The 6036-nt window shown below is 35.2% G+C and overlaps 1 long non-coding RNA gene across 1 annotated transcript; it reads right to left on the bottom strand.

The window, feature by feature from the left end:
- Window positions 1–2155: 2155 nt before the first annotated feature.
- On the bottom strand, window positions 2156–3347 carry LOC116708638 (uncharacterized). The gene is made up of 6 exons (XR_004336728.1): window positions 3225–3347; window positions 3062–3108; window positions 2733–2755; window positions 2611–2640; window positions 2500–2511; window positions 2156–2409 (listed from the first exon to the last, which is right to left on the bottom strand). It is a non-coding gene; the product is annotated as an uncharacterized LOC116708638 (long non-coding RNA).
- Window positions 3348–6036: the final 2689 nt, after the last annotated feature.

Raw genomic sequence — 6036 nt, forward strand, 5'->3', positions numbered from 1 at the left:
AATGTAATGCTGTCTTTAAAGACTTTATGTCTAGTAAATTTGTTGATCTGAGCAAATTGTTTTTCAATTAAGTATGGAAATGTAATGTATGGAAATGTGAAATTTAGCTTCATTATGTTTTAAATCCTGTTTTTTTTTTAATCTACCAAAAAAGGACCAAATAAAGTGGCTTTAATTGGAATCATCATCTGAGTTTACTTTTGTTTTTCCTCCACATGAACATCTCTCAATTGTTGTTCTGGATACATGTTCAATTTAACAACTGCAAAACCTGACATACATATTATCTGGATCAGCTCCAAAGTAAAAATGCATGACCTTTACAAATGCAGAGGAGCTTGGCAGGTAATCCAGAAGTTAAAAAAGTAGGTTTACAGTTAATGCTAAACTTTCAATAATGTTTATTAGAAAGAAAAAAATTCCATGTTCTCAAAACCAAATTACTGGAAGAGGATTAAAGGAAAATAAAATGTTTCTTCAACAAGTTGGATAAAATACCTAGCCAATGCAGTGGAGAGGTGTTTATGATTTGAGCTTTTGCAGCTGGGCACATTGCATTCATTAACTTTAAACTCAGAGTATGTTAAGCAAAAAACTAAGCATGTGACTGAAGATGTAAATGGTCTTCCAGTTCTCATGAAATCCAATTTGAAGACTACATGGTGCACTATTAAATGTTTATTTTATTGGGTTTTTTTCAAAAAAGTTCCTTTTGTTACATGAGACTGGTTTTGCATTACAAAAAAATGAATAACATCAACTCGGTCTTGTGCGAACTTAAACGTAAAAACCTCATAAAAACATCAACACATTAATAATTCACATAAAGACAGCAAACCAGCTAGAAAGATGTAAGTAAAAAGGAAAAGTAAACCAAGATCATATAGTACAACACAATAAAAGAAAGAGAAAATACGACTTTTTATGAGTGTTTTACAAACATTACAATTCACTACCGGAACACAACTTTGGATACACCTCACTGCCTCTACTTGTTCATACGAAAAAAACGTAGATCTGAAAAATGACAATCAGGCGATGTAGCCAATACAGATAAATCTAACTGACAGCTGATGGGAGCTCATTCCTGACACACCCAATACTGTGCAGCCTTAATTTCCAGAGCTGCATGCGAGTTAACTTAAAAAAAAAACAAAAAAACTCGCATGCAGCTCTTCAACCTATTCCACACTTGCAAAGGCATTGTGGTTCTGGAAACTTACAGTCAAACGAAGATAATTAGTAACCAATGGTTGCCTTATTTTTTTCACACATGCACAAACTTGATTCCACTGCTGACATTATTATTGTTCAACTTCTAGTTTTGTGGGTGGTGCTCTTTGATAAAAAGGAGCTACAGCAATAGAAAGATGCTGAAGAGTTCTCCATAGATTCTCAATAGATCCTGTTTGCAAACTGCAAACAGGATTTTGTATGAATTTCTTTAAAAACTAGCTTAAGTTTTTGCCTTTTTAAATTGTGATTATTATTCACTTGCAGTTAACAGAAACATGATATTTGGGATTCAAATATTGCATCAGACCAATAAAAAACATAGAGATGTGGGTTTAATGAAAGCTATTTGCTTAAACATTGTTAATTTCAAAAAGTACTTTTAATCTGACAAACTAGGAGGCATATTCTAATTTATTTAATGTGTATGAACAGCCATGATAAATGGATTGAAGTTTACTTGCATGACAACTTCTAAAAAAAATTTAAGGGATATGAATACTTTTGCTGTAGACAAAACCACACATTTGAGTTAAGTTCAGGAAGCAAATTTGTCTGCCTTGCAAACCTGTCCAAGATGAAAACTAATCAGTTCCCTCATTGTAGGTTTGGTTATTATTATCATTACCATTATCATGCAGCCTGTTCTTGTTTTCTACTCATTCATAAATAGAAAACACCAGATGCATTCAAACAGTCACACTTTTTTCACAGAATTACCTTTTCTTGTTTTTCTTACATTGACATTTGTGGTTACATCTTTTGGCTAGAAAAGATTTTTCGTACGTAAGCTTTATTTTAGTTTCTTTCTCACTGGTGTGATGGAGTTTTATAATGATTTGTGTTCTTTTATTGTACTTTGATATTAATGTGGTTTATTCAAGATAAAGGATCAGTTTGGAAGGGAATAAAAGAGCCAAGCTTCTTATTTTGTAGATTATTTAATGAGGAATGATACATACAATCATACATTAATCTTTTTGACAAAATAATGACTTTTCATCATTCTATTTAGGGTCTCCTCAGTGGTCTCTTTCACTTGCCGCCTTTTCCACCTTGACCGCCTCCTTTTCCTCCATGTCCATGACCGTGTCCTTCTCCTCCATGTCCATGACCTTGTCCTTCTCCAGGACCATGTCCGTGACCTTTCCCCTTTTCTTGGCTTTTCCCTTTGCCCTTTAAGCAGCCATAAAAATGCAACAATTTTACAAATAGAACAAAAATTAAAACTGGTGTCACTTAAATTCCAAGAAGTTAAGGTTGTACCTTTCCGTCCTCCTGTGAAAGACACAGCACACACACAACAACAACATTATTATTGTTCAATTAAATAAAACTTCATAAAAATTTAGCAACGATCTGGAGAAGTAATCTTACTCCTTCACATCCAGGTCCTGATCCCTCCTTCTTATGTGCCGATGACAAAAATAAATAAGTAAATAAATACATACAAACACACATTTTGTTTATAATGACTGATGAAAGTAAAACTAACTTACCTGTTCTGGCTTTTTTTGTTGTTCTGATGTGGTAATAGATTGAAGGCAAAAGAAAGGTGATAAATTAGTATTTTAACAAGAATTAGAATTAAAACTCAGCACATCATCCTACAATACAAACGGCATAGAAATTACTGCTTGAGGCATCGCATTACGCATCTTTGATCTCTTGCTTCATTTGGGTAAAAACAAAAAAAAGAAAAGGAGGACTGTGAGGATTAGCTAACTTTCCTTCAAGATAGCATTTTTCTTTCTTTTATTATCTAAAAATCGGTAATTAATTTCATAATTAATTATCTCATTAATATTTCACAATCAAAGAGACTTACTATCGCTCATTTTGGCTTGATGATGAAAGTAGAACACAAGTGTTTTCCTATTAAAAACCAAGACAAAGTAATCAAGAAACTCAGCAGAAGAGAAAAGACGACTGCAAAAATGTAAACGTTCAAACTCCTTGTAGTCAAGGTCTAATAATCACCCAGTACATACCTGAGCTCAAGATGAAATGAATATGTGCCTAAAGTCAGTTTTGCAGCTATATTTATGTGGTGGTTTTTGAGCTGATAAAAGTGGGTGTGTTTTTGGAGTCCTGCCCTCTTATGCCCAAATACGTCTCTTAGATAGTTACAGAACAGGGAAGATTTGAGTGCAGCTGGAAAAAGCAGACAGTCTTTTGCCAGGTTTAGTGACAGCCCAAATGCACAATTTAGAGCCTTTCCAGAACACCCGAGGGATGGGCAAGTCCTTATATTTGCTTTGTTTTTAGATTTGTCCAATCCAAACAACCTAAACTATTGTAAAAAGAGACACACCTGCAAAACGATGACGGTTTGTGTCATTAGCTACTTCATAATATGATTTTTTTCATCATTAATTGCAGATGAGTGATTACCCAGATTGAAGGTGAATGGTGCCCTTTAAAATTAAACATTCCAAAAAGATTTGATTTTCACAAACTGAATAACGGAAGTCAGTTTGTGAATTTCTTCAAACTGTGTTCTAGAGCAGTGTTTCCCAATTCCGGTCCTCAGGCCTCCCTGCCCTGCATGTTTTAGGTGTTTCCCTTCTGCTACACACCTGGATTGAATATATGGGTGATCAACAGGTTTCTGCAGCACTTGATGGTCATGCAATCATTTGAATCAGCTGCTCTGGAATAGAGGCACATCTAAAACATGCAGAGCAGGGAGGCCTGAGGACCGGAATTGGGAAACGCCGTTCTAGAGAATCTATTTTCAGTGTCATTGGAAAACCTGTCATTTTCACCATTTTAAATTTCACACTCAACGTAATCAAATGCAATGTAGAGTAAATAGCTCTTTATATTTTCCCAAAGAGAAGTAATTAAATATTAAGTTATTTAATTAACTTAACTGGTGATCTCCAGTCATATTTTTTTGTACAATACACACTGTGTTCAACATAGGCAGGGATCCACTTCACATTAACAAAACATGCAAAGAGCCATGGGAAACATGTTCAGAATGTAACTGACAGAAAACCTGTTTTGCTTTTGAGCACTTGCTCCTTTCCCAGTCACAATGTTGCTCTGGGTGATAAACCTTTTTGCTCGAAACAAAAGCCTCTGTTGGCCCGCCCAAAATGTAAGGCCAACTTTTTGTTACACTGTGCCTTTAATAGAGGACATGCAAAGAAGCAATGGTAACATAATTATGAGCTGAATAATAACATTTTCCCCGGTGGTGCCCCCTGGCTGAGCCACCCGAGGGAAGAAAATCATATTGAAAATGCAGCAATTGCTGCATATTCACATGTATAATCATAATAGTTTGTGCATAATTATTATGTCAGAAGTTTAAAAGAAAGTCATGTCAATATTTGAAATAGGCTTGGAATGTCCTGCTATTATGGGAAACAAGCTCTGCATCCCAGAGAAGAATGTGCTTTTGTTCAAAATGTGTGTATCAACACAAAATGTAAATTAAAAGGCCAGGCACCTTACTTAAACTGGTGAGAGATTGTCTTTATCCATAAAGAAATGAGTCCTGTGTCAACTCAGCAAGAAAGAAGCAGTTACTCTAGAAGCAACATAAATCATCTACTGTATGCAGTCAGTGAAAAAATCAAATTTCTGGACACACCTTTGATTTGAGAACACAGGGATGGCAGGGCCATATTTTGTGGATATTTTTCTGCAGAAGGGACTGGTGCACTTTACAAAATATGGCATAATGAGGAAAGAAAAATACATGAATGCAACCTTTCAAAACATCAACCAGGAACATGGAGCTTGAGTCCAAAAGGGTCTTGCAAATGCACAACAAACTCAATCATACAGCCAAATTGGTTACAACGTGGTTTGGCAACAACAAAGTCAATGAATTGAAGGGGATTATGCCAAATGTCAGCTAATTATATGGAAATATTTCAAAATTTCCATATAATTAGCTGACATTTAGTAAAAAAAAATAATTTTGGTGATTATGTCTAATATAAAACAGAAACAGTTTATTTGGATTTGATGTCAGACAGCATGGTTGAAACCAGTTGAACTTATTGCCACACCTCACAGTTGTCTTCTTGAGTGTTTACAATAATTATAGATCATAACACATAATCCACCCTCCTTTTTATTCTGGTATTCATTTAAAACTAAGTCTGACAGAAGTCAGTCAGCCGGACTAAGTAATGTGCCTGGAGACAAACAGTTTTATTGACTGATGGGTGGACAGTTGTTTTCTCGATGTTGGAGAGAGAACAGGGAGAAAACAACTCCCTGTGGTTGGGTGTGTGTGTCAGGCCACACCCTTTGTTACCTGACAAAAATGTCTTCTTCTTGAGCAACAAAGCAGTTTAAAACATTCCGATTCTTGTATTAGTCGGTTGCAGAGCTGTTTTAACTTTATGATGTCAAAGTAGTTAAAGACGAACATGTCTCTCACTGTTCAACTGCTCCTTCTTTGAGCAATGTGGGCAGGACGAATAACAAAGCTTCTTGGAAAATGCTGTTATGATTAGACTTGTTTGTATCCAGCCAACATTGTTCGCTTTCCTGGAACTATAAATTGCTTAACTGATAAAACAAAAATCTGACAATGAAGAGTTTAGATCAGGGGAACTGTATTGTTGATCATGCTTCTCATCATTTTTCATCTCCCACCTTCCCAAACCTATCTGAACCTCTTGGAGAAGGTGTCTACTACTTTGCACTGATGATTTATAACTAAAATAACTAAATAACCAGATAACTTCTAATGAAAAAAGCAATTCAGAGTTACCACTTAAAATTTGATTCTCACTACTTTATAAAATGTGTTTACCTCCTGAAACAGTTCTTCTG

The sequence above is a fragment of the Xiphophorus hellerii genome, chromosome 19, assembly GCF_003331165.1.
Source record: "Xiphophorus hellerii strain 12219 chromosome 19, Xiphophorus_hellerii-4.1, whole genome shotgun sequence".
NCBI lineage: Eukaryota > Metazoa > Chordata > Actinopteri > Cyprinodontiformes > Poeciliidae > Xiphophorus > Xiphophorus hellerii.